Here is a 10531-nt window from a genome sequence, read left to right as displayed (position 1 = left end):
ATGACTTTTCATGGTAGAAGAAAGCTTATCAGTTTACAATTGGATAAATCTGACACTTTTTCCAAAAATCCGGATCTTCCGGTGGCCTGTACTCCGGCCACCGGTCCGTGCAGTGCGATTTTTCATCGGATTATTGTTCCTGGTGCAAAAACGAAGCTTTTGGTGTATAGCAATCGATGGTTTGCGCGAAATCATGTTGCGGTAATTTTTTTGGCCCTTTTTTCCCACTGTGCAATGGTTACTAATTTATTTTAAATGATCATTTTGTGCGATTTATATTCAAAGTTTATTAAGTTAATATTTCAAAGCGAATCATAGAATAGTTTAAGGTTGAATTTAATTCTTTGCTTATATTTTATTTTTAATAAACAAAATATTATTCAATGTTTTTGTAAAAAAATCTAAAAAAATCAGGAATTTCAGGATGTCTAATTGGGTCCTAAAATGAAGCTTAGATTGCTGATATTATTGTTTACAGCGATAAAGCTTATTTTTCTGAGTACAATGACTCTTTGTACGACCACAAAGAGTTTAAATTGGATTTTTAAATCAATTTTGAAAAATTAACCTCGCGGTCCTTCTTGACAGAAAAAGTCCTACTTGACAGCTCGTTCCAAGGGGACCATAGTTGATCCATCAAAAAAATGTTGACTTGTCAATTTTTTTTTTGCATTAAAATGAAAAAAAAGTGATCAGAAATGGTTTTTGATCGTGTTTTTTAACGTTGTAGATAAAAATTGACAGAGGGCTTTAGTACCCAATTAAATAAGGCGTGCAATTGGGTTCTAAAATTTAGCTTAAATTTGATTTTTTTTTCTGAAAACAATAACCTTTTGTACGACCGCAAAAGATTTAAAATGGATTTTAAATTAATTAAAAAAATAATTTCACGGCCCTTCTTAACAGAAAAGGTCCTACTTGACGGCTCGTTCCAAGGGGACCATAATTGATCCATCAAAAAAAATGTTGTCCTGTCAATTTTTTTTGCATTAAAATGAAAAAAATATGATCAGAAATGGTTTTGTTTGCTGTACATGAAAATTTACAGAGGGCTTTAGGACCCTATTAACTTAAAACAATTTCCTGTATTAATAATCAGTTTTAGTAGGATTAGTAGGATTAAAACAGTTCAAATCTAGAGTTTTTTTTTAATATGTCCTATAAACATATGAAAGACAATCGTTAATTGGACCTTTTCAAAAAAAAAAAAAAAAACTCTAGAAATATAGTTTGAAGTATTGAAATATTTCTATGTAGGGGAGAGTGGGGAGACTTGATCCCCTTTTTTTGTATCGCACATAACTCTGTCAATTTATCACAAAACTATAAACTTTTTGCATGAATTGAAAGCTTAAACATTCATCTATGTTTGGCTTATAAGGGTATTTCATCAGATGAACTCTTCGAATCATGCCAAGCGTTTTAAAAAAATATTTTAAACCGGCATTTTAAAAATGTTAGGGGTAACTTGATCCCCCTTTCAACATTTTGAAGAAATCTTAAGCAAAATGTTTCTTATTCATCCAAACTTTTAATTTTCTATAAGTTACAGCAATTTAACATAAAACCTGTACGTTTGTGTTCAAAATATAACAAGTTTAGTTTGTAAAATATTTGAAAACTTAAAATATTATTTTTTAGACCAAAATTAAGCATGTTTACAAAAGATGGAAATTTTTGTTTACAAAACTTTTGAAAAAAGGTTCAAACTGCAGTTAGTTATGTACAACTAAACTAAAGGAAACTATGTATGAAAACCCAGCCCAATTAATTAATCTTGAGGCTGATTCCAGTGACTGTAAAAATGCAGGGATCAAGTCTCCCTAAACGCACTTTTTTAAACAATTGATTGTAAAAATAGTATGACGATAAATTAAACATCAAATGCGTAAGGGTTTTGGAGTTGATAAGTTTATCAAACAATTCATGTATAAAAAATATTTTTTTGAATAATTTTTGAGTGTTTTCTATACATACTAAAACAAAGAAAATTGATCTCTTGGATGTTTTTGGCAGCTCGTTTTAGAAAAATGTGTGTAACTCAATCTAAAAATTTTTTCAATTTTTTCTTTGTTTTCTACAATGAGTTTTAGTTAATTTTGCACAACTCTCTAGAACAAAGCTAATTGTTTTACCCACATGCTGATGAGATACAGGCTTGGGATCAAGTGTCCCCGGGGATCAAGTCTCCCCACTCTCCCCTACAATAATGCAAAAAAAAAAGTCGTAAAAGACATATTTTTTCGTTAAATTTTTTTTTTCGACTATTGTTTGTAAACCATCTGTACTGCCAATTCCATTTAATTTTCTTTGCTTTGGTCCGAGGCACATATTTTCATCGGCCTAAATGAGGTCACTTTTATTCTGAAATGTTCTATTGACAATGCAAAACAAATCTGAAAAGGTATTTAGAATGAGAGCTTTCCATGCTCTAAATAAAAACTAAACATCTACTCTCACCCTATCCCATGTCCCTTACCATTTCTTATGCACTGGAGTAAAAACACGTAAATGAAAACCGAGCCTATTCAACTTTACACAAATAACAGGACCATTTCTTTCAGTAGACTAGCTGTTTGCCCCACCATGCAAAGAAAAAAAAAACCTCTCGCTTTACAAAAGGAAACCTCCGCCGTCCAGCAGCAGAGTTGATTACACACAGCGAGAAAGTGCAGCCAAGCTGATAACGCGCCATTGTGTGTCCGTTGTCAGAATCTGGTGAGTTATTGTGGACGGTGCCTCAACAACAACCGGGGAGGAGACCTATTTAATGTCGTCTGTTGCACTTTTAATAGGCTGCTAGGCCGAGACTTGAACGAGTCACTTGACTGAGAGTGATTTTCCAAGCCACTTAATTAGAATGAGGGCACTACTTATTGAAATGCAAATTAATGTAAATTTACATTACTCACGTTTGTGAACTTCTTCAGATAATTTGTCGAGGAATATTTTAATGGCTGTTTGATCGCCAGCGCCCTCTCGGTAGAGCTATTGAACCTCTGCCAGCCGGAAAATGAATGCAAATGATGATGAAAAGCGTCGTCATTAGCAGAGAGGGGTCACATTTCTATAGTGGGGGGTCGTAGTTTGTAAAAGTAGAAGTATAGAAGCAAGATGTCACCACGCTCGAGTGGTTGAGTTTTTCCCAGAAGTAGTCATGTGAACGCGCGCAGAGGATAAGCTTTCAGTAATTGCAGCAGCAGATTTTGCTCAGGGTTGAGGAAGAGGAAAATCATTATCCTGTTCTGTCCTGACTAACTATATATGTGTAAGCAAAGTATGCAACGTATCTGACGGAGTTAGCAGAGACATCGTTTGACTTTCGTCTCACGGTTTGGAGTGACGAGAAATTAGAGCTAGAAGGGAAACTTCTATGAGAGCTGTTTGTCGAGACTTCGCAAGAAAGTCGAAAATATAAAAAAAAAATGCAATCAAAAAGTACTTCAAATTTTTTTTTGATTCTATGTACCGTTGTCAAGTTAAGGGGTTACATACATGTTAATCGGCAAAAATGTCCGAGGTTGATATGAGCACACACTTAAATTTTTTGTAAGTTTTTTTTGGGTTGTACCTTTGCCGAGATATAGCTATTTGAAGTAAGCAGTTTCAAAAAACGGGTGCCACGATATCACAACACTGCTTCGACCAAATCGGCTCAACATTTTGGTGAAGACTCGCTGAAACGATTCCGTATGCATGACGAAGGCCGATTTTCAAAATGGCAAAATTTCAAACTTAAATCGTCTGTTACAAGTGAGTACCATAAAATATATTCATGAAACTTTCAGGAGTGATTGGAAATCATCTTTTTAGTGCGATTAACAATTTTGCTGTAATATGAAATTTGGAAATTTTCTACATGTATGTGACCCCTTAATAGTAGTTTATGCAACAAGTTGCAAAAAGAAGATTTTTTCAGCACGAGTCGTACATTTATCCAACTAGGTTCACCGATGTTGGATAAATACGACAAGTGCTGAAAAAAAAATACTTTTGCAACGAGTTCCATACAACTTTTTTTGCAATTCCGAAAAACACCTTTTGAATGTAATTGTGAGTGAGCAGTTCTATCAGATTTCGGTCATTCGATTTTTTTTGTATTTTTTAATCCGACTGAAACTTTTTTGGTGCCTTCGGTATGCTCAAAGAAGCCATTTTGCATCATTAGTTTGTCCATATAATTTTCCATACAAATTTGGCAGCTGTCCATACAAAAATGATGTATGAAAATTCAAAAATCTGTATCTTTTGAAGGAATTTTTTGATCGATTTGGTGTCTTCGGCAAAGTTGTAGGTATGGATACGGACTACACTGGAAAAAAATAATACACGGTGAAAAAAAATTGGTGATTTTTTTATTCAACTTTTTATCACTAAAACTTGATTTGCACAAAAACACTATTTTTAATTTTTTTATTTTTTGATATGTTTTAGAGGACATAAATTGCCAACTTTTCAGAAATTTCCAGGTTGTGCAAAAAATCTTTAAGCGAGTTATGAATTTTTGAATCAATACTAATTTTTTCAAAAAATCAAAAAATTGGTCGCAAAATTTTTTTAACTTCATTTTTCGATGTAAAATCAAATTTGCAATCAAAAAGTACTTTAGTGAAATTTTGATAAAGTGCACCGTTTTCAAGTTAAATCCATTTTTAGGTGACTTTTTTGAAAATTGTCGAAGTTTTTCATATTTTAAAATTAGTGCACATGTTTGTCCACTTTTGAAAAAAAAAAAATTTGAAAAGCTGAACAAATTCTCTATATTTTGCACTTTTGAACTTTGTTGATACGACCCTTAGTTGCTGAGATATTGCCATGCAATAGTTTAAAAACAGGAAAATTGATGTTTTCTAAGTCCCACCCAAACAACACACCATTTTCTAATGTCGATATCTCAGCAACTAATGGTCCGATTTTCAATGTTAAAATATGAAACATTCGTGAAATTTTCCGATCTTTTCGAAAAAATTATTTTGAAATTTTTTAAACCAAGACTAACATTTTAAAAGGGCGTAATATTGAATGTTTGGCCCTTTTAAAATGTTAGTCTTGGTTTAAAAAATTTGAAAATATTTTTTTCGAAAAGATCGGAAAATTTCACGAATTTTTCATATTTTAACATTGAAAATCGGACCATTAGTTGCTGAGATATCGACATTAGAAAATGGTGTGTTGTTTGGGTGGGACTTAGAAAACATCAATTTTCCTGTTTTTAAACCTTTGCATGGCAATATCTCAGCAACTAAAGGTCGTATCAACAAAGTTCAAAAATGCAAAATATAGAGAATTTTCTCAGCTCAGCAAAAATATTTTTTTCAAAGGTGGGCAAACATGTGCACTAATTTAAAAAAATGAAAAACTGCGACTATTTTCAAAAAAGTCACCTAAAAATGGATTTAACTTGAAAACGGTGCACTTTATCAAAATTTCACTAAAGTACTTTTTGATTGCAAATTTGATTTTACATCGAAAAATGAAGTTAAAAAAATTTTGCGACCAATTTTTTGATTTTTTGAAAAAATTAGTATTGATTCAAAAATTCATAACTCGCTTAAAGATATTTTGCACAACCTGGAAATTTCTGAAAAGTTGGCATTTGATGTCCTCTAAAACATATCAAAAAATAAAAAAAATAAAATAGTGTTTTTTTGCAAATCAAGTTTTAGTGACAAAAAGTTAAATAAAAAATCACCAAAATTTTTTTTACCGTGTATCATTTTTTTCCAGTGTAGTCCATATCCATACCTACAACTTTGCCCAAGACACCAAATCGATCAAAAAATTCCTTCAAAAGATACAGATTTTTGAATTTTCATGTATCATTTTTGGATGGCCAGCTGCCAAATTTGTATGGAAAATTATATGGACAAACTAATGATGCAAAATGGCTTCTTTGAGCATACCGAAGGCACCAAAAAAGTTTCAGTCGGATAAAAAAATAAAAAAATAAAAATTGAAGAAAAAAGACCGATTTCGTAGAGAATTGCTCAAGTCAAATGTCCATGTATTAAGTCAATCCACCGTTTAAATCAGAACAATATTGAAAAGTATTACTTTTCACTACAGTGCTGAAAAGTAGAACTTTTCTGCATTTGTTTTGAAATATGTTTCTATTCGATTTTGTTATTTATTTATTTTTAGTAGAGAAAAGTAGGCTGTTTCGTCATTCGAGAATGACAGGAAAAGTAGGAAGTTTCAAGACGGAATTGCAAAAAGTTACTTTTAGGTTTTTGATTTCTTTTCGTTTTTTTACATCTCATTTTTTTTTTGAAAAGCTGAGAGTGTTACCTGCACAGTAACATTTTTTTTTTCAATTGGAAGGTTGAATATTACCTATTTTATATAGTTATTTTACCTCAATTTAGACTGAAAAAGTGACATTACACAAGAAAAGAGGTAAAATTACATATTTTCAGAGGTAAAATTACATATCATTTCTGGCGTAAAAGATGAACCCCTTCCCAGATGTAAAATAACCATGATTTTTTTACTGTGTAATTAGCCTGTTATTTTCAACAGAATCTCGGAAACTTTTGGTGAAAAAAAAAAACTTATGTGAAATTTTCTAATCTTTTTTATAGAAATATTTAAAAAATTGAAAAATTCGGTCTGATTTATGAAATAAGGAAATTTATCCATTTGCAGACCTTTTCAAAAGTTTGATTTTAAAATTTTGAGTTACATTTTTTTTCAATTGAAACGATTTTCAACCAATAGTTCTCAAGATATCGTCAGTTGTAAATTACAGGATAATTAAGTAACACTTGGAAAAATCTCCTTTCCATCGATTCAAATTCGTTGTGAGGCTGTAGCTCAGAAACTAATTGCCCGATTTTCAAAGTCTTTAGAGAAAAATATGTTGGAAATTTTCGCAGCTTTTTTAAAATACAAAAAACAAAAAAAGTAGCTATGAATTGAAAACGTTACATTTTATCAACAAAATTGTCAAGTAATTTTCGATTGAAGATTTGATATTGTTTTACAAAAATAATTTTAGTAATTGTTTTGTCCAGGCTTACGATATTTTCCAAAAAAATAAAAATAAAAAAAAGAAAATGGAAAAATCATGTATCCTAAACCAGATTTTGCACCATCACGGACTACAACTCAGAGGATGTCTTTTTCAGTCCCCTAAAATATATAAAAAAATTGAAAATTAGAAAATCGTTGTTTTGGGAATTGGACTTTTAGTAAAACTAAAACGATGAGAAAATCCCCTCTCAAGATACAGAATTGTATTCATTTACATACCCATTTCGAATGACCAGCCTCAAAGTTGATTTTTTGTCAAAAGAGATGTATAAACAAAGTCTCATCCAAACCATAAAAAAATATATTAAAAAATCACAAAAAAAAAATGCGAAATCGTAGAGAATTACTCATACTAAAATTTGGCTCTGGTGCACAGTAAAAAAAATCGTGGCAATATTTCTTCTCTGAGTGGGTACATCTTTTACGACAGAAAAAAGTGTAATTTTACTTTAAGTTAAAGTTAAAGTTAAAATATTTTTAAAATATTTTTTTATTATGGTATTTTTGAAAATTGACAACACTGTCAAATTAATTTGGACAAACTTGTGTCACAAGGTGTGACGGAAGCAAAATATTAAAAATCGAGATGACACATGGGAGATTCATACGTAGAAGGTTGTGGTTCTTCGATCTGATTAAAATATATTCGATTCAAAATATTGTTTCAGTGAAAATTGAATTTTTCATACCAATGGAGACGCCTGGTACTAAATTAATAATAACAAATTTTAACAAAAATATCTTTTTGGAAAATTTATGCTTAACTATTAGCGTGGCTCACGGATATATAAAAAAGACAAACGTGTTCAATTTCGAGTGCCTCAAAAGAAATTTACAAGCTCTGTAGCCCCAGAAGCTAGCCTGAAATTTTCAGCGCATTTGGTTAAGGTTTAGTTGTTCCACTCTTGACTTGAAGTTATGATGAAATTCAATAAATTAATTTATTTTTCTCTTTTTAACTCTTCTTCGAGAGAGTTTTCCTATACCCTATTATATTTTCTCAAATTTGAGGTTTCTTGTTGGTTTTGATCCGGGGATTAACTTTGTAGAACATTGCAAAGCGCTAGAAATAAATGCCGGAAAAAATACCCAACTCCAAAAAATATCTTGTATCTTTTCGGGATCAATTCCCAGCGCTTAGCGATGTTCTACAAAGTTGTTCCCCGTATCAAAACCTATAGGAAACCTAGGAATTGAAAAATTTGATAGGATTTTGGGGAACTTACTCTAAGAAGAGGTAAAAAGTGAAAATTCCTCATAGTTCATTTTTAGAAGTTCCATACTAACTTCAGATAGCAAAATTAGGTGGAAAATGGATTTTCCGAAAAATGGTGAAGTTTTGGAGCTTTGGTGTCTTTAGAAGAGTTGTTGCAAATGGAAAGGGGAAACTTTTGGTTTGGTTGAAAATTAGGGTGGTTCACAATTAGGGGGATTTTGAAAATCTAACTTTACAGGAATATTTTTGGGAATTTTTTCGTCTTCTATAAAGTTGTTGAACTTTCCAATTCGAACAACTTTGTCCAAGACACCAAAATTTTATCTCATAATCTACGCCTTCTATGACCAAATTTATAGAAAGCATCTAAGCAAACCTTCAAAAATCAGCTTCAGTCACAGCTCAACGAACTCAAGTCAATCATCATTTTCCCCTCAGTCACAAATTAGAGCGACATTTGAAAACTTTCCGCCAAATCAGGTAGACTTTATCGAGTCAGTTCCGCTTCCACCAAAGCCAATATCGGTCTAGTTTGATTCTATCTCGGAATCCGGCATCCATCAGTCGAATCCGTCAACTTTCGCGATAAAGAAATTCAATTTCATGGAACAAATCACCAGAAATGCTGGTGGACCCCTCCATTTGTCAATCAGTGTGCAGCACCGTCTGGTGGAATAATTTGATCAAAAGTGGCCCCGGAGAAAGTTTGCCCTTTCATCTTCTATCGAATTTCGCGTAATTTTCCGGAGTGATTATCCCGCAGGGAGTTGTGGAACTTGCCTGCTGAACGGTTATCAAATCACTAAATTCACCTCGAGTGATTCCATTCATAAAACGTCGCCTTTGAAAGTGATCTAAATTGGTGCAGCGCATGCGTCAAAAGTGCACTGTTAAAAATTTATGTTAATTTGACATTTTAGATCACATTCAGATAATAAACCGCCAAGTTCAAGCAGGTCCACTGCATTTGTAACGGATGAGAGTGAGAAACTGGTAGCGTGTATAAAAATAAACACGTGATATCTGATTGATCAATACAAACACTAAAGGTTGGCCATAATAAAAACAAATCAAAACGACGATTCGAAGCCTCAGGAATGTAATTTCAGCAGATGTCGATCGAATTTAACGGAAAAAGCAAAAGTTTCCAACACTTGTTTACGACGCGTCGCAGTGCTCGAAGGCCGGAAATGAACCAGGAACGAACAAGTTGTTGAGTTAGGGCTGAATGTTGATAATCGAAATCTGGGAACTCAAACAGGGCAACAGATGGCGGCACTTGTCCTTGTCCTATCAGTTCCGAAGTTTTATTAGCACTTATTCGGGAGGATGATTTAAAAAGGTCTTATTAAATTTGAAAGTGTTCAAATTGGAAGTGTAAAAATACGCCCTTTCTAAAACGTCATCTCGATTTTATAGTTATTTTCAATTTATCCGGAAGGCGGCAGTTGCTCGACCAGAAGTGGCTTCTCCTTTTATTTCCTGTCTCGGAACGGCATCTAATTGTTTGTGTCGTAAAGGCAGTGTTCAACAAGGGTAGAAGGTTTTAGAGTATAACTGGGAAAGAGCATCATTGAGGCTTCTGTCTTGTATTGTGTTTGTTGATGGGAACAGAAATGTTAATGTCACTGAAAAGAAAAAGTTAGCTTGCTATGAGACAAAATGGTGATAGTTATGAGAATCCATTAAAAGTTTATAACTTTTAAGATTTATTAACAGAAATATATGGAATAAAAACTTGTGTTGAACAATATAGGATAAAAAACTTATGGCAAAAAACTTCCGGATGAAAAAAAAACATTAAAGAATTAATTAAAATAAGATGAAATCAAACAAAATTAAACTAAATTTAAATCAAAGTTACAAAAAGTTGTAAAACAATGAATATTGCCCAAACTTGATTATCTGAAGTCTAGATTATCCGATGGCTTGTATGGAACTTTGCATAATCAAATCATGATTCAGAATAAAAATGTTCTTTTAAATTCAGTCAAATTTCAACAGTTGATCACTTCCATTTTGCTGCAATCTTTAATTTTAAAAAATATATGTTTTAATGACAACTTTCAGAAATTTAATGAAAATTCAACAAAGTAGAAAATATTAAAGAAAATTTCAAAAAAAATCAGAAGAATATTTCGAAGAAAATATTAATAAAATTAAACAAAAATTTAAGAAAATTTAAGACTGGTACAAATATTTTTAAAAGTTTTTGTCACCAATCAAAATCTGGCAAAAAAAAATCAGGGGGCACAAATAATTTTTTTTTTGAAAAATTTCAAA

This window comes from Culex pipiens, chromosome 1 (genome assembly GCF_016801865.2).
Source record: "Culex pipiens pallens isolate TS chromosome 1, TS_CPP_V2, whole genome shotgun sequence".
Classification (NCBI taxonomy): Eukaryota; Metazoa; Arthropoda; class Insecta; order Diptera; family Culicidae; genus Culex; species Culex pipiens.
Note: the sequence above shows the minus strand (reverse complement) of the source record.